The sequence below is a fragment of the Bemisia tabaci genome, chromosome 9 (assembly GCF_918797505.1).
Source record: "Bemisia tabaci chromosome 9, PGI_BMITA_v3".
NCBI lineage: Eukaryota > Metazoa > Arthropoda > Insecta > Hemiptera > Aleyrodidae > Bemisia > Bemisia tabaci.
The window spans coordinates 41552003-41574572 of record NC_092801.1 but is presented as its reverse complement, the minus strand read 5'-3'; the positions used below and the strand labels follow the sequence as shown (position 1 = coordinate 41574572).

General features: G+C 40.1%; 1 protein-coding gene across 2 annotated transcripts in view; it reads right to left on the bottom strand.

Moving 5' to 3' along the window:
* Positions 1–22570, bottom strand: part of LOC109036857 (uncharacterized) — a 343232-nt gene that overhangs the window by 300516 nt on the left and 20146 nt on the right. The window contains exons 2-3 of one of the 2 annotated variants that reach the window (XM_072304525.1): positions 17455–17530; positions 15806–15831 (exon numbers count right to left, since the gene is read on the bottom strand). The gene's annotated coding sequence lies outside the window, so the exon portion shown is untranslated. The remainder of the gene's footprint in view (positions 1–15805; positions 15832–17454; positions 17531–22570) is intronic. The other variant, XM_072304526.1, reaches the window with a different exon arrangement.

The window sequence follows — 22570 nt, the reverse complement described above, 5'->3', positions numbered from 1 at the left end:
TTACGGAATCATACCCTTTAAAGTTTCCGAATTTTGTCCAACCTCTCCTACTCTGCCGTGCTAAGGAAGAACGCCGTATACGCCCTCAGACGTTGCAAAGTTCCCTTCGATAAAAACTGAATTTACTCAGGAAATTGTCAATATTTTTTTCCAAAATTTTCAGACGATTTCGTACGCAATTTAATCTAAAATTTCTGAAAATATCAAAGCGAAATGTGCATGAATGTTGTCAAAAATGCATGTTTCATCAAGGGAAATTTGGCAACTCTCGAATGTTCATACGGCGTTCTTCCTTAGCACGGCAATATTGACTAGCTCCATGTGTTGTGACTTCTCAATGCTTGAGCGTGGAACCACGTCCACCTCTAAATATTCAAATTAATGCCAATTGCTTATTCCAAGCCTCTGTGCAACCGCAGGCTCGGAGAGGGCTGGATTTTGCTTTCAGCGATTGATTCACGTTCGCGGCCGCGCAATTATTGACTCGGCTAATCGCTCCGATGAAAGGCTGGTCACTCTTGATTGTCTCGTTAATTAATTCACGGCGTTTCGTTTCGTTTAGCAGCGACCGGTAAGTCAACGGGCACGCAACTCAGTCTGAGGCAATTCTGCCCTGATAGCTAATTGCATTTCTGTATGAGCCATGATTTCCGCATGCTTCATGTGTCTCAAAGTTCATCCCATCATGCACTTACTGCTCTTTTCGCTATCAAGGCAGAATGGACCACTAGACAAGGTACGAATTTCAGCATTCTGATACATATTTCGTAACTAAAATTTCACTTAAAACACAATGCGCCGAAATTAGCTTCTTACGAAGATATTTAATGATTCTTGATGCGTGAATATAAACCACCTGCTCATGAAAACTCAATGCTCTACGTGATTCACATCGCGCGCTAAACGTTATCATGACAGTCTCTGCGATATAAAAATCTGGCAACCTCAATCTTGACGCTTTGACTCAGCTATAGCAAATTGCTAATAATTTGAACAACACATGGTGGGAAATGAACATTGCTCGATTGAGAAGCTTGCTGAAACCGTTGTAGTGCGCGATTTGACTCACGTAGAGCTTTGAGTTTCTTGTGAGCGGGCAGTTCAAATTCCTCGTAACCAATGTGAAATAAAAACGTTAATATCTTTGTTAGGAGTTGGTTTCAGTAATTTTCGTGGTGCGAATCGTGTTTGACGTTAAATTCTGGTTAAGAAACATGTATCAGATTGCCTAAATTCGTGCCTTGGCTAGTGGTCCACTAGCACAATTTGTTACCGTGCAAAGGAAAGAGAGCATTAGTCCCAAAAAAGAGATTTTTTTCGGGTTGGGTTGAAAAGTGGGATTTTGAGATTTCGACAGAAAAGTCACACGAAAATTAGTTTGCAAATGGTTCAGTTTTTTTTTTTTTTGCGCAAGGGGAGGGCATGAAGAAGCAGTAATTGCTGGAAAATTTTGTTTTCTAAAAAGCGAAGCACTATATATATCAAGATGAAGAAAAGTGTCGCAATTTTCCTCTTCAAAGTCGTCCGCAGAAAATAATTTACACAACTGAAATTTTGGGTATGAATCCCAAAGGCTGTATTAAAAATTAGGTGTTTCAAGAAACCCATTTTCTCATCTTTCAAACCGAAAATAAAGAACAGTTTTTAAACATTGAAAAGCGGTTTTACAGAACCACGAATACCCCAGTAAAATTGCTCAACAAATGTTCTGAATATTTTCTAAAAATTCGTTCCTTAAAGATCGAAGTGAAACGTGTTTAAAACAAACTTTTTCTTCGGTGTACTGGTAAGATAAGGATCCTTTTCTTGCAAAACACAAATATTTATCACTCGTCGTTTCTGGACGAGGGAACGTAACGCCATCCCGAAGTTGCAAAATTGACTAAAATTATTCAATTTTTCCAAGATTGAACCAGCACAATTTTTGTTGAAAATTTGATTGAGTAAAATTGAGGAGCTGGGTGCAAAAATGGCATTTATTGGTTGCGGTGTAATGGAATCTCTGCTGCTAGTTCATATTTTAGAGAGGAAACTTTCAGGTGAAACTAGATGAAACGTCAGAGGAGATTCTGAGACTTCGCAACAAAAAAATGCCCTTTCTGTACCCAGCGCTTCAATTTGCGCCAATAAATTTCGCAGAATTGAAATGAAGTTACGTTCTTTCGTGAGAGAAACGAAAATACATACAAAGGAAGGTTCCAATTTGCATTACGTGTGAGTTAAAATGCGATGGAAAGCCCCCCCCCCCCAAAAAAAAAAAAAAAAAAAAAAAAAAAAAAAAAAATGAAAAAGTGCGTAAGGTTATACTCAAAGGCCCCCCTTCTTCCTAAGCACCAAAACCTTGAGGATATCTCGTTACAGCCACCATTATCCGGAAAATCACCATGCCTATGTTATCTCTGTGTCTTTGAACGAGCCCATTGTTACCAAATCGATTGTGCTAAACATGTACACTTCCCTCCGAATTTTACGTAATACATCCGCATTTTAACGCAACATCTGGCAACCGTGGACAATTCGCAGACGCAAAATTCGCCAGACCCGGTCGCCACTAAGGAGACACGAAATACGAGACCTGTGGAGACAAACGCGGGACTTAGGAGAAGGAGTTGGGGGGATAAAAAGTGAAAAGCGAAGGAAGAGCTGGGCGGTAATAAAATAAATAAACAAGGTAAGGAAGGGGATCTACGCGCAAGGCCTCGATGCCTTAGGCGTAGCGTAGTAGCGTATTCGTAAACCCTCCCGCGACTGGGAAAAACCGCACAACTAACACGAGTCTCCCACTAGATATGAGCTCTATTAGCAATGAATGATCATCCTGCTATGTGGAGGGATAGCGGCGTGTTCGGTGAGACCAGAGGGGGCAAGAGGGGCCGCCAACCAAATGTTATACGCTGTTGTCGGAAGCAATGTGTTTTAAGTGAAGCCACAGCGCCTTCAATTGTTTTTCATGCAATATTGGCTACCCTCGAACACGAATAGTTGCATCAAGGCGCTTTTTCCGACATCAAGCTTTGTCGTTGTTATTGTCGGACGGCACACAGTGGATCGAGTCAATAGGAGGGATCGGACACAATGGACCACTAGACAAGGTACGAATTTAAGCATTCTGATACATATTTCTTAATCAGAATTTCACGTAGAACACGATTCGCGCGACGAAATTTACTGAAATCAACTCTTAACGGAGATATAAACATTTTTATTTCACATTGGCTACGAGGAATTTGAACTGCCCGCTCACAAGAAACTCAAAGCTCTATGTGAGTCAAATCGCGCACTTCAACAGTTTCAGTAAGCTTCTCAATCGGGCAATGTTCATTTCCAACCATATGTTGTTCAAATTATTAGCAATTTGCTATAGCTGAGTCAAAGCGTCAAGATTGAGGTTGCCAGATTTTTATATCGCAGAGACTGTCATGATAACGTTTAGCGCGCGATGTGAATCACGTAGAGCATTGAGTTTTCATGAGCGGATGGTTTGAATTTACGCATCAAGAATCATTAAATATCTTCGTAAGGAATTAATTGTGGTAATTTTCGTTGTGCGCATCGTGTTTTACGTGAAAATTTGGTGAAGACACATGTATCAGAATGCTGAAATTCATACCTTGTCTAGTGGTCCATTTGGAAACTTTAAACGCTCTTAACTCCGTCTACACAAAACTTTGAGGTTTAAAAGTGGTTCTATTGGTTTTCTCGTGCGAGATCGGAAGAAAAATCTGTGTATTTTTCGGTTGGATGTTTCAAAGATTCTCCGAATAAAAGCGCAATTTTTGAGGGATACTTTAGGAACATTGAAACTTAGTTACGTTTTTATGGGGAGCACGACGGATTATCCAATCTTTAAGGCCATCCTGTAAAGATTCACATATTTTGGATAATGAATACTTCCCTTGTTGCTCATTAAAAGCATTAACGTTGTCGCTTAAAAGCTTCCCCGAGCGTAATCCAGACTGTGCGAGGCTCCTTGAAAAACCAGGTTGGCTTAAGAAGCAATTGCTATCGGTGGAGCGGCCTGAAAGATCGATTATCGATACTTCCTCATTTGAAGTTACGGTAATGAATCGATTATACGAGCTTTCGTTGCAAATGCCCTGTTTATCGATCCTTTTCAATAGGTTTAAATGGCAGGTCAATCGATACATCGCAAAGCAACTCACGTGATAGCAACTCTGCCGTGCTAAGAAAGAACGCCATATGAACATTCGAGAGGTGCCAAATTTGCTTCGATACGATTTTTATTTTTGAGAAAAGTTACGATTATTTTTCCTCGAAATACTCAGGAACCATAGGTGAAACTCGCCAAGAATACACCTTGTCGCCAAGAATACACCTTCAGAATCTTCTAGAAGTTTCATTAACACCTGAAAACATCATTGAACAGATGACTAGCTCAAAGAAGAAATGGCAAATTATTCAAGAATTCATAACCGACATTCTCAAACAAAAACAAAGAGCCTTAAATAAAGAAGAAGATAATACGAAGACTGAAGAAATAACCAACCCACCCTCCTCCCTCGACGACATGTCAACCGACGATTCCGACGCCAACGATGATGAGTGAATCTAAAGAAGTTTGAGGACCTTCACTGTCCATTTGTAATTTATAATTAAGGCACTATAAGGAAACTCAAAAAAAAAAAAAAAAAAAAAAAAAATTGCTTCGATACAATTTTTATTTCTGAGAAAAGTTACGATTATTTTTCCTTCAAATATTCAGGAGCCGTAGGTGAAATTTCGAATGAAATCACCTAAAAAATTGGATGGAAAATACTCATAAGTTCCCCAGGAAATTCGTGTTTTATCGAAGGAAACTTTGCAACATCTGATGGCTCATACGGCGATTTTCCTTCGCACGGCAGTGGATGGAAAATACTCATAAGTTCACCAGGAAATTCGTGTTTTATCAAAGGAAACTTGGCAACATCTGATGGCTCATACGGCGATTTTCCTTAGCACGGCAGTGGATGGAAAATACTAAGTTCACCAGGAAATTCGTGTTTTATCGAAGGAAACTTTGCAACATCTGACGGCTCATACGGCGTTTTTCCTTAGCACGGCAGTGTTATGGCATCGGGCGAAGCGGAAAGGGCGTCTCGGGGGCAGAAGTTGCGACGTATCAGATCAATCAAAAGAGCGTTTAGGGGCAAAGTTCGGATGGGAAGACGTTAGTCTCGGAAAGAAACTAAGCTCAAAAAGTGATACGAGGTTATATCTCGGCACTCCGCCAAAAACACAAGCTGATAAGTCTGCAGATAACCCACCTCGCCTCCCCCTCGCCCCCCTCGCCCTCCACACCCCCTCCGACTTTAAAATGTTGTTGAAAAGGATTATTGGCTTTGCGCTACAAGTCACCGCACCGTATCGTTAGGCCACAGCCCCTTGTTATTTTTTCGCCTCTTCCTCCACCCTTCGACACTGTCGAACTCGTTCCTTGCCGCCTACGCTCGCTATTTTCGTCGCTCCTCTAACGTAACCCCTAAATTATGTAACGCTTGCGGAGTGGGGGAGGGGTCGAGAAATGCCACTTTGTTTTCACGTGTTATGTGCTGGTTACTCGCTTAAATTTCCATCAATTTTCGATCAAATGGTGACTGGTGCGCACCATCTACCATCAAATTTCTGCGGCCAGCAAAAATTAGATGGTAGATAATGGAGCTGTGGGACTCATCCTGCATCTGATTTCCAGACAATCGTGCTTGTTTCATGCTTATTTAAAGCAACACGCTGTTTTCATTAATTTTAATCATCAATCTAGATAACTCTCGACCGCCATCTTGGTCATCATTTTGATCGGAATTGGACGGAAATTTGAGCGTGTAACCAGGCCATGACAGAATAGGGGCCTACGTAAAAATGCGTTGCAAGAGAGGGAAAGTGGTTCAAAATTCCGAATAAGTGCGTTGCGTAACGTAGGGGCGACCCCTAAGGGCGTAACTCCAGGTAAAGGAACACTGACAGGGCCGCAGCGTGGAGGCTGATTTAATATCAATCTGCCATTGCATTGCTAAGGCGCAATGATACAACTATACGTACTCTCCGGAACGCGTGAGGTATCACGCCACATTTGAAGGCGTTTTCGAAACAACTATCCACATCAGCAACTTCGCGTCGCATTGAAGGGCTTCAACCAAAACTGGCCAGTAAGTATTAAGCACTTTTGCAGCCCTTCCTCAGTACATGAACTAAAAATTCAGTTCCTCAAAAGCGAAAAAAATGCAGTATTTTTTCAAAGCCTTTAAGTTGATTGTTAAATTAAGTTCATATTATTTAGTTATATTTCTTCCTGCGCCTTTTTATTATTAATCATTCTAAAAATTGATCAAATCGCGTAATGTAAGCCTAGCTTGAACGCTTTTAGTCCTCGCGGTCAAAATAGTCCAGGCGCCTGGTAGCTAAAAATGAGGCTACCTGGAATTTTGGGTACACAGCGATTTTTTTGGCTTACATTATGTTTTTTGGGTCGTTGAATCCGAATCTGAAGTTTTCTACCGCGTATCTGGTGAGCATTTTCCGCCATTTTGAAAAAATGGCCTTAGAAGGCCTTTCTTTGGTTTTTATTTTTTTTTTTGGAGCGGCTACGCATGAAAAAAAATCCCGGATTTAGCTAATGTTTTGAATAGCTGACAAAATTTGAAAGAAAATGGTGTATACATATGCTAGGTCTGCTTAAAAATTGAGGAAGATACAGCATCGTGAACATCGCGCCCATTCACGTTTTCGCGGCGCACCCGTCAATTACGCGCGATCCGGCTCGCCGCGGTCAGCGAAGTTCCGAAGCGTTCCAAAGTTCCGAGATCCGAGGTTCCTCAATTTTTGAGCAAACCTAGCATATTCATATACCATTCTCTTCCAAATTTTGTCAGCAATTCAAAACATTAGCTAAATCCGGGATTTTTTCTCATGCGTAGCCGCTATATAAAAAAACCCGCAAAAAAAAGGCTTTCTTAGGCCATTTTTTCAAAATGGCGGAAAATGCTCACCAGATACGCGGTAGGAAACTTCAGATTCGGATTCAGCGACCCAAAAAACGAAAAGTAAGCCAAAAAAATCGCTGTGTACCCAAAATTCCAGGTAGACTTACCAGGCGCCTGGACTGTTCTACGTAAGCCCTGCTGTCCATCCTTTCCGGCGGGCCGATTATTGAAGTCTATCGACAAAGCTGTCCTACATTTGACGACGTCTGTCAACATTTGTATAATGACAAATTGACGATCCCATGTGACATTGTGACTGTGTAGTGGATATCGTTAGTTAGTTTGCTATATATTTTCATGAGAGACATTCAGCAACTTGGGCTGTTTAATGTCTTCACAGAAAATATGACGGGTGGGTGCAATTGGACTGCGTTAAGCAGAAAGGAACCAAGGCACATCAGCTATTGCCGAATTTAACTGGGCAATTTAATTGTGTACGAGCGATCGTTTGTGGGAAATTCTTCGAAAATTTTAAGGCATTCGCCTGAATCTCTGCAGAAAAGGGTATCCCTGGGTAAGGGCACCAAAATGCCCCTCCTCACGGATTTTGAACTTAATGGTCTAAACCCTTTAAGGAGGTCCTAGAAACATGGTTTTGGGCAATTTTACCCTCCTGACCCCAACCCCCCCCCTCCAGCCCCGAAAAACCCATTTTTCGGGGAATTTTGGGGTATTTTTACGTTTTATTTCATATCTCCCGCAATTTTCGATAAAAATGCACCAAAATTTCACCAATTATACATCAGACCAGTCAAATTCTTGAGTAAAAAAATCAAATTTATCGTACCTTATTTAGACTCCTAAAAAAATTCGTAAAAATCGTCAATTTCTAATTTTTTCAGATTTTAGTGGTTTAAAAAAAAATGAGGACACATACATTTTTTGTTTTTGCCTTAAATGTAGATAATATATCCAGTTGTTACCAAAAAAATTTCAAGCCTTCACGCGTGGTTCGTCCCACAGAAAAAATGGTTTTTTTGGCGCCTAAACGGTTAAAATGGCCCTTTTGGCAACGGTTTACCCGCACGCTATCAAGATAGTAACACTAAAATCTCTAATTTTTGGTTTCAATGTTTCAAGAAGCATGCTCTAGTATCGTCAGAAAAGGTTTCAAGTCGAACGAGTCCTTGCACCCCACGTAAAGTACCGGTTTTTGGTGCCAAAACGGTCAACATTGCTATTTTAGAAGAGGTTACTCGCGTAGGATGGCCCTTATTTTTGAATTTACGGAGTTTAAAGTAGGGAACCCTGCAAATGGTTTCATTTGATGAGAATATAACGGGGAAAAAATAAAAATTGAGAAAAACATGTTTTAAAACACGCCTCAAAGAGCCTAAAGTTCCGAGCGTGGCGTGCGAAGACGCGTTTTTTCGTCATCTTGCGATTTTTTTTCCTCCCTTTGAAATGTTCCTACGGCTTTAAAATTTTTAGAGGTTATACACTGTTTAAAGTACTTTACGAGAAAAATAATGAAATTTAAATAGCTCAGTTTAAAATGCTCTTTTATTCCCATCAAAGAGGCCACGTCGTGCGATTTTGTCCGTCGTTGGTGTTATTCACGCTCTGATCTATTCACTCAGAGTACGGCGCGAAATTCGCGCTGGATTTTTTGTTCACGCCGGCTATTCACTCAGAGTAAATCATTGATTTTTAACAGCACTGGAAAAAAAACACATTGGATCTGGAGTCCAGACTCTTAAAAACATCGAAAAGAAAAAATACTCTTCATTCAATCAGATTTAAGCTTAAATCAAGAACCTAGTCTCTTAATTTGAGCGGATTTCCTCTTGATTTAAGCTTAAATCTGCTTGAATAAAGCGTCCTTTTTCTTGTCAATGTTTTCCAGAGTCTGGACTATAGATCCAATGTGTTTTTCTTTCCAGTGAGTGCTGCTCTCCCACTTGCATTACGACTCTTTGTACTCCATGAAAACATAACGCGTTGCTTTAATTCACAACTTGCCCGCCCAAGATTGAATCCCTGACTTGAGATTGAACTCAATTAACGTTCGGTTAATATCGAGTCTGCTATACTGCCGTGCTAAGGAAGAACGCCGTATGAACCTTCAGGCGTTGCCAAATTTCCCTTGATAAAACAACAAATTTCCTGGTAAACTTATGAATATTTTCCTTCCGATTTTTCAGATAATTTCGTACGCAATTTCACCAAAAATTCCTGTAAATTTCAAGGGAAAATATTCATAACTTACCTCAAAAATAAAAAAATTATCGAAGAAAATTTGGCAACTCTCGAATGTTCATACGGCGTTTTTCCTTAGCACGGCAGTATACTGCACTTAGTTTTCCACTAGCATTAATATCCGAGCCCTCTTCCGGGAACCAATCAAGATCTCAAGGTTCTCGGAACAATCAAAATGCACGTACGTTATCCCATCGACAGCGCTGCGTTCGGCGTTCGGAGGGACCCGAGCTCGGTGGAAAGTCACAAGACGGTAGCTAATTGGCGAAACCAATTTCCTGGAATTTAAATGAAGGAAAACAGGGTCAACGAGGAAGGAGTTAATTGAGGAATCGAGGCGCGGGCGGCGGCGGGCAGCCAATCACGGCCGAGCACGAGTTGGGAAATTTAACCGGTATTAAACGAAAACTCGAGCCCGAGTCTCCGGCTTGACTTGTCTCTTTTGATCGCGGGGCACTTTGCCTCATCCTGGATTATCATTGGTCGGTCGCTTGCTTGGAACATTTATTGTGTTCGGCCTTGTCCACACGAACGCGGTTCGCGGAACTCACAGTTTGAGGAACTTGTTCCCGGAACAAGTTTTTTGCTGAGCTGAAACTTATTCCTCCAAAACCTGGAATTTCCCCCGTGCTCCGAGCTTCTAAATTTGTTTCTTTTGATGTGAATTTGCTTGTTTTTGTTTTTCACGTCCTTTACATATGATCTTGACATTTATTTTTGTTACTTTGGCGGTCATAATAATCTATTATTTTGCAATAATTGTATAGTTTTATTGAAGTTCCGGTTCCAGTTCGGACGAACCCGTGTGGACAGCATGCCTCGTTTCAAGGAATAAGTTCCGGGAACTGAGCAAGTTCGAGGAATAAGTTCCGCAAACTGCGCTCGTGTGGACAAGGCCTTAGGAGAGCGATGCTGGGCCGTCGACAAAGGAAAAGACGGTTTTATCTTGACGGAAAAGTATTCGATTTTTTAAGTAAAGTTAATATGAATTCAGCCTTTCATCTTCTGAAATTAAACGTTTTTGGCACCTTGCAAATGGACCACTAGACAAGGCACGAATTCAAGCATTTTGATACATGTTTCTGAACTAGAATTTTACGTAGAAAACGATTCGCGCAACGAAAATTACTGAAACCAACTCCTGACGGAGATATTAACATTTTTATTTCACATTGGTTACGCGGATTTTGAAGTGCCCGCTTACAAGAAACTCAAAGCTCTACGCGAGTCAAATCGCGCACTACAACGGTTTCAGCAAGCCTCTCAATAGAGCAATGTTCATTTCCCAACGTGTGTTGTTCAAACTATAAGCAATTTGCTGTAGCTGAGCCAAAGCGTCAAGATTGAGGTTGCCAGATTTCTACATCGCAGAGATTGTTATGATAACGTTTAGCGCGCGACGTGAATCACGTAGAGCATTTGAGTTTTCATGAGCGGGTGGTTTGAATTCACGCACCAAGAATCATTGGATATCTTCGTAAAAAGTCAATTTCGACAATTTTCGTTGTGCGCGTCGTGTTTTACGTGAAAGTTTAGTCATGAAACATGTATCAGAATGCTGAAATTCGTACCTTGTCTGGTGGTCCATTGAATCAGTGAGTTCGAAAACACACAAACTCGGAAAAAAAATTGTTCAGGAAACACTTAAAACTGCGCAGCGGGCGAAGAAGTTAGTTTAAGAAAAACCTTTTTGGTGCCATAGGACACGTACTAAGAGACTTTGTAAAGCACCAAGTTGAAATCAATACATTATGTTTGATGACAGAGAATCAAGCGTTTAAAAATTTCCGAGTTGGTGTGTTTCCGTTCTCACCGACTCTCATACTGATTATTCATAGTCTGCCCAGAAAAAATTATATTTTTCGACCTGAATAACGCTTGAATATTTACACAACTTGTTGGTACAGGGTATACTGAACCGAAAAAAGGAAACCGCAAAATCGGATGGTCACCCGTTTCCCTTGAAATGGTCAAAAATTGGTATTTCCAATGAAATACTTCGATTTTCCCCTTTTCCCATCGCTGTTTCGAGAACTTCCGATTGCAATTTCGAAACTTCCTTTTGCGTGCAGATGCTTCTATCCATAAGTGTTACTAAACCGTAAAAAAGTAAAAATCGAAAAAAACCCGAGTTGGTGTGTTTTCGAACTCACTGATTCAAATCTGTTTGACGTCCATTTGATATTCTTATTGCATCGGGCTACCTGGGATATCGCGTATCGGGGGACTTTAAACCCACCGTGCGAAACGGCACGAGGTACAGACGACGACTTGGACCGAGAAAAGGGTTGACGAGACTAATGAGAGTTGAAAGGGGAACATGATCGACTCTAATCCCCCCCCCCCTTCCAAATCTTCACCCCCGCCGTTCCTCCCATAACAGAGTCAATACGAATCTAACCGCGGCCCAATTCAATCTGTCCGTCCAACCTTATAAAATGTTTTTCTTCCCTCTTCGCCCACCTCTCCGACTTTCATCCCTTCTGCCTGGCCACGCGCCGTCCCTCTGCACCTCTGTGTCAGTCTCGCTGCAACTGTGTACCTTAAGACTCCCGTTTTAGGCGATTCAATAGACCGTATTCGATAATGGTTCGATGTATCGTTTGGTTCAAAACAATAGAACATAACCTCAAACCAAACTATTAGGATTTAAGTTGGGAAAGCTAAAAATGAGAAAATTTCTAACAACTTCACTTTGCATTGGCATTCGGTACTCAAAAGAATAAAACATCTGTTACATAAGACCCGTTCCCTCCGATTTCTAAATTGACTTTTGAGGCTATTTTTATGTTTTGAACCAATCGATATCGATACAATTTCAGTGTTTGATGTATCGAATACGATCTATGCGTAAGCATGATCGCTGCTTCCGATCAATTCACTACTCTAAAGATCTATGGTTCACCCGTTTGTTCGAGGCAAAAATATCGCCATCTATCGCATACTTCAAATGGTCCGTTTCAGTTGAAATACTTCTGGACGAAAGAACAGTTCAAATGAGCAATTTTCCAAAATCCGAGCGCATTTCAAGCGCATCTCATTTAACTTTTGGGTAATTATTAATGAGGGAACAGTTTTTTCACGCTTTGAAAGTTTTATACGTCGATTAATCAATTACTTGATTGTGAGGTTATGAAAAATCCAAAAAGAACTCAGCTGATTTAAGATGTATTAATTTTTGCTCTCACGGCATTGCCATATTTCAACTATTCGAGGGAACATTGCATCGCTTCCTTATCCGGCACCCGAGCACTGTGCGTCAAACCCCCAATCTAGCTGCTCAAAACCTCTTCATGTCTCTTTTGTTCGGATGACCACCGAATTTTGGCACAGGCATTGGTGAAAGCTCGAAGAGGGTTCACCTAAAATTTCAAAACTTCGTCATCAAAAGTTTCAAAACGGCGGCCATCTAAAAATCCTGTTCATCTCATGTAAAAATCTTAAAAATTTCAACCAATTTTTAGGCGCCATATGTGACCTAATAAACTCCAAAAATTAGTTAAATTTTGTTTATCGATCCAAAATACCTCCTGAAGGACGTCTTGGGCTTCTGCATTCCACTTCAAAATGGTGAATTTCTCATTTTGCCATTGAAAGAAATATGAATTTTCTATCGGATTTTTCCTTTAATCAAGAACCAAGCCTCTTCATTAGAGCGGATTTCCTTTTGATTTAAGAAAAAATCCGATTGAAGCAAGAGTATTTTTTGTTGTGAATGTTTTCAAGTGTCTGAACTCTAGATCCGAGCAAATTTTTTTTTTTTTCATTATTGAATTAGAAAGGACATAACAATGGTTAACTTTTTGCGATGACCGGAGTAGGTTCCCATGAATTACAGTTTCAAAATAACGGCCGTCATGATGGCGGGAAATTGGTATCTTGCAAGATGTTGACTACATTGCGCATTCTTCTCATATTTTGAGTTTTGTAGGTACGCTTGTTTTCTCTTCACATGATTATTTTCCTTCACTCCTTCTCTATTCTTCTCCTTCTCTTTCTTTCGATTTTTATGCGTCCTCACCTGAGGAATGTTAGGGGTTGTCAGACCCAAGTCTACGCGCCTTCGTTGCTTGATGATACTTCACGCACTACCACGGAGTTAGTTTAGTTGCGTGACCTAACGTAACCCAACACAACCATTTATCGCCTGGCATTGCTCATTTCCTCGCACCTTCATTGCTTCATGATACATTACGCACTACCACGGAGTTAGTTTAGTTGCGTGACCTAACCTAACCCAACAGAACCATTTATCGCCAGGCATTCCTCATTTCCTCGCGCCTTCATTGCTTGATGATACTTCACGCACTATCACCGTGTTAGTTTAGTTGCGTGACCTAACCTAACCCAACACAACCATTTATCGCCAGGCATTCTTCATTTCCTCGCGCCTTCATTGCTTGATGATACTTCACGCACTACCACGGAGTTAGTTTAGTTGCGTGACCTAACCTAACCTAACCTAACTCAACACAACCATTTATCGCCAGGCATTGCTCATTTCCTCGCGCCTTCATTGCTTCATGATACATCACGCACTACCACGGAGTTAGTTTAGTTGCGTGACCTCCCAACACAACCATTTATCGCCAGGCAAAGCTCATTTCCTCGCGCCTTCATTGCTTCATGATACATCACGCACTACCACGGAGTTAGTTTAGTTGCGTGACCTAACCTAACCTAACCTAACTCAACACAACCATTTATCGCCAGGCATTGCTCATTTCCTCGCGCCTTCATTGCTTGATGATACTTCACGCACTATCAACTATCACCGTGTTAGTTTAGTTGCGTGACCTAACCTAACCCAACAGAATCATTTATCGCCCGGCGCCGGCATTGCTCATTTCCTACGAGCGAACAAAGTAAGGGATGGTGGAACGTAGCCATCCATATTAGTATCGTCTGGCAACTCTTGCCAGATACTGGACTGATTTAACTGTTACGATTTTTACCAGGACTGAAACATGTAAAGAACCTAAAGTGTTTAGATAATATTTTAGTATTTACGAATACTGAACTAGCTTCCCTGGTTCACTACCAGACGAAATTTCGACCGAACGTAAAAATGTACCCAGAAGAGACAGGATGACTAACGCGAAGAAAAGGAGAAAATCCTAAAACCTGAGGAAGCCCTCGGAGGGCTTGATATGAGTGTAATCGGGGCCTCTGTCCCCTCCCCTCAATATCGCGAAAACGGTTCGTATATTCAAATTTAAATTTCAGTACATTTATAGGCAGTATGGGGTCATCCAAAGGATGAAAAACACCTCAGAGGGGCCCAAAATCGGGCAATTTTCTGCATGGCTCTTCGTGTTTTTTTTCAAACATATTTTTGCGCGTATGAAAATTTTTGAAACGTCGGTCCAAGAATGTTAGATACGGGCAATAAATAATGTAGCCGATGCAAGCAGTCGAAACATCATGAAAGACATGGAAAATCATGTCGTTATCTCTAGCAACGTGTCTCGGATGACCAGTCACTGGATAGAATTTTTTAGTTATTTTCCTAAGCATATTTCCACACAGATGGAAATCGCACAGCGATTTAGTAAAAACGCAAAATACGTCACATCGTGTAAATTGCACAGCGATTAAGTAAAAACGCAAAATACGTCATCACCATGGTATGCCAAATGTGTATCACCATGGTTTGTGGCAAATACGCGTCTGTTCAGCGGTTTTTGAAAAAAAGTGAGAAGTTAAGCGCTTTTCACCTGAATATCGCGGCATTCACGAACGTCATTAATTTGAGACAAAAGAAAAACTATGCTGTTCCTTCATTTCCGCGCGATAGAGCAATCCTCCTCCGGATTTTGAATATTGACGCTTAGTCTCTGTTATGACCAGTGTTGTCAATAAAAAATTTCAACGCAAGTTATCCGAAACGGTAAAAAAGTGCGCGATTTTTTAAAACGGTGAGAGGTTACGAGTTTTACATCTCAGTATCGCGAAAAATAAGAGATTTTCCCGGCAATTTTGGATTACGTGAAAAATTACGCGTCTCTCCTCTGGATAGCGGCAAATACGCGATTTAACCAACGGTATTTTATACAGAAGTGAACGGTGGCGTGGCCCGTGGCGTGCTTTGCGATATATCGACTGATCAACCATTTAAACCCACGGAAAAGTATCGATAGACAGGGTGTTCGCAGCGAACACCTTAATAATCGATTGTTTACCACAGCTTCAAATGGGGATATATCGATAGATCGAAAAGCACGCCACGCCACTGAGAGTGAAGAGTTACGCGTTTTTCATCTGAATATCGCGCAAAATACACGCTTGTTCCAGCGGTTTTGTAAAATCATAAAAGCTATTCTCATCTTAATATCGCGGCAAATACGCAATTTTGCCCAGCGGTTTAATAAAAACACAAAAGAGTACGTGTTTTTAATCTGAGTATCACGGCATTCATAAGCGTCAGTAATCTAAGACAGGCAAAAGCCAAGATCTGCCTTCATTTTCGCGTGATACCACATACCAACTCCAGAGTTCGAATAGTTGCAAGCGTAGTTTCCACATTAAAAACGATAGGACCACAATTTTTCTTTTAAATGAACAATAAGCTGTTATGGATTTACTCATCATTTTGGAATGCAAGAATAAATATAATGGCTACATACCGATAAGCAGCTGGCGACATGCACTCCTGAAACAGAGAAAATAACATTCGGAGGTAAAATAGGGAACATTAGAAAAAGATCAGATCTATGACAATATGAAGGTGGAGTTGCAGCGAAATGACGAGTTATAAACCGTAGCCTAGAAATCTTTACCCTTTAGATCCGTTCGATCTTCTTTAAATCGAGAGTGAGTCCTGAGAGAGTCTCCTTCTATTTCAATCAGTGAAATAGCTATATTTTCGTTTCTCGTCCATTAATTTCGATAGTGGCTTCGGATCAAACGGTAAGTTTTCCTGTGTTGCACCTATGGTTTTTCGGAGAATCTGGAAGTTTTAAGCAAAAAGAAAGCTGACCTAAATATGTTGTTGTTTTTTTTTACTGACTATTTGGCGATTTTTCCGAAGATTTTCCTAGGAAAATGAGAAATTGCACATTAATCTTAGCAATTATTTTGCGGCAACCGCCCGATTTCCCAGCAGTTTTGTAAAAACATCAAAAATTACGCTAATTCTCCTAATTTTCGCGGCATACACGCGAATCCCCAGCGGTTGATGAAAAACATATAGGATCGAACAATTTTCACCCAGTAGTGCTTGAAACTCGGCATGAAGTCTTAGCAGCCATCTGGCCTGCAACTTGTTTTCTTAGGGGCCAAAATGAGAAATTGTCCTTTCGAAATGCATCGAGTCAGGAATACTCTATTGAATAGTAATGTTAGGACAAGACCCGATGTATCACGATACTTGACGAAGACGGAGGGGAAGAATTGATAACACGACAGATAACACCTTGCAAAATGCGCCGAAAAATCCCAAAAAACGGAGCTTAACGACGATTTTCTTAGCGGTTACAGTTTTTAGCGGCCAAAGGCGATTTCTTGCCGGCAAATTGCTGTTTGGCAGGCGTGTGTTTTAAACACTGTTTTCACCTCAATATTGCGAAAGATACACGATTTTTAGATACGCGCGCCTAATGTTAGAATGTCAGTAATATGAGATACGAAAAAGCATGAGATTCTCCTATACAATAGCGCGTGATACTATGTACACTCCGACGTCCGAATAGTTACTCAATTCATTTTCGCCTGTTAAAAAGTGAGGAGTTACGCACATTCCATCTCAATATCCCGAAAAGTACGCAATATTCCCAGCGGATTCGTTAAAGCCTAGACAATTAAGCGCTTTTCATCTCGGTATAGTGGGAAATGCACAACTTTTCCAATATTTGTTCAGAGGGAAAAGAGAAATTTTGCGTTAATCACCGCATTATTGCGGCAACTACTCACTCTCGATATCACGGAAAATAAAATCAATTCAAGATAATTTCTTGATAACTTTTAATTTGTATGTTGCATGCACTCTCCGGTATTTGTTGAAGTATGTTTAATTTTGCCTTGGTAGTGCTTACCATAATATTGAGCTTTATTCTAAAAGTAATATGAATTTCGGAATAAATCTCGGCATTAGGTAAGTACTCAAAAGGCGAAATTAAAATATATTTATCTAAACAGATTCCTTGATACTTACGCAACGCTAACTTGCTGAATTCAAATTAAATTTCAGCTTTAGACTTTGAAATTCGATTGAAGAAAGTGAATTTTGATCGAATCAAAAAGATAAAAAATTGAAAATATAATTTTAAGTACGTACCAGGAGAGGGTTATCCAATTGCCCGACGCCACGCTGAAAGCACTCATAACACTGTCACTAAGCCTGAACTAAAAAACTTGGCCATGAGAAGATTTGAGATATTAAAGATATAGTGTGGAAATGGTGTGCACAGGTTCACTGTGAGGTGCACAAAATGTACGAATTAACTGTTCTGATTTAAATTCTGCCCATGTTCGGTGTGTACAATTTATGTAGTTATACAAAGCAAAATAATAAAATTAAATAAAAGAGAAAATGATCTATGATTTTGTATAAACGACCAATTTACTCAAAAAATACACGCATGATACTCCATAGAGAATTCTTTCAAATCCTTCCTTATGTCAGTGGACACAAATGCAGCGATAGTAATATTGATTACTTCCCGAAAAATGTTTCGCGAGACTATTATTCGTCACGTGGTTCAACAGTCTTTGTCAACTTAATGCTACATACATATATTTCTAGACGCTTGACGTCAAAAAATTTAAATGAATGTTTCCATTATCAAATTTAAGCGCTGTCGTCTTAACTAATTCATCTACAATAGGATAAAATATTTTGGAATACGTATAATTTAGTCACTGGTCCGATTTTTATTTGAATAATGAGACATTTCTCCAATTTCTCTCGCCAGTAAAATAATATTTCAAAAATGTTTTCGACTCTATTATTTATAGATCTAAATGCTAGGGTATTTCCATTAGAAGTAGCGGAACAATTCAATGACTGCATGTTGAGCACAGTTTTTAACTTCGGATTATTATTCTTCTCCAATGTCTCTCATCACAAAAAACAAACAAAACAAACAAAAGGTACTCTCAACTCAACTCATAGATCTCCGAAGTTATCTTGTCTCAGCTCAAGGTGTAAGTGCTGTCACTTCAACTAATTCATCTACATTCGGATAAAACTGGGTCTAGATTTTGAAACGCTTAAACAATTTTTTTTCTCCAATTTCTCTCATCACAAAAAAACAATAAAAACAAAAGGTGCTCTCGGCTCAACTCATAGATCTCCGAAGTTATCTTGTCTCAACTCAAGGTGTAAGTGCTGTCGTTCTGACTAATTCATCTACATTCGGATAAAAGCGGGTCTAGATTTTGAAACGCGTGACAAATTATTCGTCTCCAATTTCTCTCATCACAAAAAAAGCAAAAGGTACTCTAGGCTTAACTCATAGATCTCCGCAGTACTCTTGTCTCAACTCAAAAATGTACTAGAATTGTAAGTGCTGTCGGCTCAACTTATTTATTTACGTACTAATAATATCGGGTAAAGACCATGAATAGCGTGACATTTTATCACGGAACGGAACTACTTTCATTTGAAAAACTTGGACTATTCTCTGGTTTCTATCACCATCATTGAAGTAAATCTGAAAATATTTGCCACTCAATTTATAGATTTGAATGCTAGTGTGTTTCTATTAAAAGTCGCAAGCAATTCAATCACTATATGCACGGCATGGAGGAAATGTATTGGACGGAAATTCTTGAAACTCACGGCATAGCTCCTCTTGCGGATTAAAATAAATTCCTCCACTTGGTCTCATCACAAAAAAACTAAAGATACTCTCCGTTCCACTCATAAAACTAAGCTCTCTTGACTCAAATCAAAAATCTACTAATTGTAAGTGCTATCCGCTCAACTCATTCATCTGCATACTGATAAAATCGGGTTTAGATAGTGTATAGCGTATTCTTTGGTCATTGAACGTTAAAACCCCCATTTTTTAGGGAACATCTGACCTTCTCAAATTGTTCTTACAAGCAAAATAAAATTTAAAGAAGTATTTCAGACTCAACTCATAGACCTGAATGCTAGTATCTTTCGATAAGGAGTAGCGAGAAATTTACTCACTGTGCGTATGTTCGTCTCCGATTCCTCTCGTCAAAAAAAAAAAAAAACGAAAGGTCCTCACTATTGGCTTAGTTAATGGATCAACTAATAATTGATTTCGTCTCATTACCAAGTGCAGTCGTCTCAACTCATGAAACTGCATGCTCATAATCGGGTTCAGAATGTAAATAGAGTAAAGGCCCGTTACTGAACGGTCCAGTTTTTACTTCAGAAGCCTTGTAAATTATTTTCCCATTTTGCTCATTTGCAAAATGAACTTTAGGAACTACATTCGACTTGACTAAATTAATCTGAATTTTGAAGTGTTTTAATTATGAATATTACACAATTTTGTCACTAGTTGCTGCAGTTTCTGTCGAATGCGTTTACATTCTCCTCTCGTGTCTCTTGAATAAAACGAAAAATTAATAAATGATAACATACGAAAAAACGCATTATGTTTACTTCCGTCTTCACTCATATGTTTACTTTCGACTGGACTCATGAATCGGCACGCTTATCATAAACAGCATGTACAGGCTTACATCTGAACTCATTTTCTGACTCATCTAAACGTTGAAGTAGCTACCAGGTCTTCAAAAATTTCTGTCTCATTTTTTTAGTGTGATTGACTGAACTTGTTTCGCAAAAAAACAGATTAGCTCCATGCTCTCAACTAAACTCAAGAACTACTTTGATGACGATACGCTTACGTTATTGGCAGAAGCAATCTTCAAAATTGTTTTCGAAGAACAAAATTTGATGCAGTTGTCAGACCTGATGGAATATCTTATCTATTAGTAGGCTCCTCTTCTGAAGTAAAAAGGAACAATTCCAGGAAAATTATCCTCCGTGAGAAGTAAAAATGAGGAATCAACCTGTGCCAAAATTGGAAACGCCCTGAGGTTATAAACGAAAATCTACATAATTTTCCGACGTTCCCTCCCAATATTTTGTCCATTCGACAATTTGGCGGCGGAACCACGACTATTCACTCAAGATTTCTGCAGTAAAAGAGGTGCTTGAAATGATAAAAAAAAAAAAAAAAATGATTGCAGGTGAGGAGGGAAAACTAAGGAACAAATAGAACCCAAATGGTCACGACAAGATAAAGAGGAATAAGTTAAATGAAGAATGCATGCTTCTACTTAGGACAAGGACGAATTTGAAGTAAATAGAAAATAAAAGAAACAAGAGGAAGAAAGAAACGATACCATAACCTAACCAACACCATGTCACCATGAATATTTCGTGTCGGAACGACATGCGATATATCGCATCGATTGGTTCCATATTATTATCAGCTACTAGTCATTTTGATCGAATTATGCAATCGCATTCCTGTTGTCCCGAGACTAGAGAACTCACTCACCAAATCTGAGAAACTAATTCAACGTAATGTAAACAGGGTCTTTTGGCGAAGAAATGTCGCATTCGATACTGATATCAAAACTGCTCTCGAATGCGATATCTCTCCTCACACTGACCTTACCTTTATTACGTTGAATTTGTTTCTCAAATTTGATAGGCGAATTCTTCAGTCTTATGACAAAAGGATTGCGATTGCAAAATTCAATCAAAATGACTAGTGCCTGAAAATATGGAACCAATCGATGCGATATATCGCATGTCGTCATTCAAACAATCACACGCACACGAACTCATCTTCACAAGATCACAAGCACCCTCACTCACTCGCACTGACACCCTCGCACACTCACCCTCACCCTCACGCACGCACCCTCACCCTAACTCACACTAACCCGAAGCTTAACGTATAAACCTAAGCCTAACGTAAACCTAAGCCTAACCTAAACTAAACCCACCCACCCACCCAATCCCATTCTATTTCCCATGACCTCAAGCCCGGCCCGAAATAATGGGGCTCTTGCGTGTGTCAAAAATTTGCAATTGAAGAACTGATTCCTATGTAAAATTTCGCGAGAAGCACGATGGTGCTACTGGTTTCCTGTAAAACAAACTCTGAAACTCAGTAAAAGCTCTTAAAGTTGAGGCCGTAAAGAAGGGGATATCCCACGCTACTTTGAGAGTCTACCTCTATACCTAGTGAAACTCTCCATGCAAGGATAAGACCAAATACATTAACAGGGTTGCTGTGTTCTCGGCTTCGGAGTCCTCACACAAAGTGGCAACCCTGCTAATGTATTTGCTCCCTATCTTCGATGAAGAGGTTGATTAGGTATAGAGGTGGACTCTCAGCGTAGCGTGGGTTGTTATCCCCCTCTTTACGGCCTGAACTCTAAGAGCTTTTACTGAGTTTTGGAGTTTGTTTTGGAGAAAACCAGTGGCATCATCGTATTTCTCGCAAAATTGTATGTAAAATAATGTACTTAAATCGCAAATCCCCTACATATGCAAAGGCTCAATTACAGCCCGCCCTCCTGTGGGCAAACAAGTTTCAATTCGGACATTTGCGGGCGAGCCGAGCATTGCGACTTCGGATCCCAAAAGCTCACCGGAATATTGTTCCCATTGTGTCTACAAAGAGCCTTTCCCTGTAGCTGCCGGACCTTTGTCATCGTGGCCTACTGGTAGACATAAAATGCCAACCAATTATTTTATCTTTTGTAATTTTTTCCTTTATTTTAAAAGATTAGGATTCAGCTTGCGATTCTGATGAAACATGTAAATAATTGTAGGCAAGTATAATAGCAAGTTATCATATTACAAAACGCGCTGAAGGAATTCGCAAATTTTGTGATACAATAACTTACCATTAAACGTACCTACAACTATTTACATGTTTCATCAGAATTGCAAGCTGAATCCTAATCTTTTAAAATAAAGGAAAAAATTACAAAGGATGAAATAATTGGTTGGCATTTTAGGTCTACCAGTAGGCCACGATGACAAAGGTCCGGCCGCTATAGGGAAAGACTCAGTGTGTACACAATGGGAACAGAATCCTGATGAGCTATTGGGATCCGTAATTGCAATTCTCGGTTCGCCCGAAAATGTCCGAATTTGTTTTATGTCTAACTTATTTGCCCAGATTATTCCCTACCCAGAGTTAACTAAGACTAAATCCTGTAAAAGAAAAAAACTGAGCCCACCCGTGCCCACCCCTTATCCCTCCTAACCTCCCCTCCCCTAATCCCACCCTACGCCCAACACCCACCAAACCCCCAAGCCCCCTACGTTGCCCACCCTAACCTACCCTATGCTAACCATCCCCCGTCAAGTCAGTCAGCCACGGGGGAAAAAATTCGGATCCGAAACACAAGGTGGGGGTAAGATAGCATTACGTTACCTC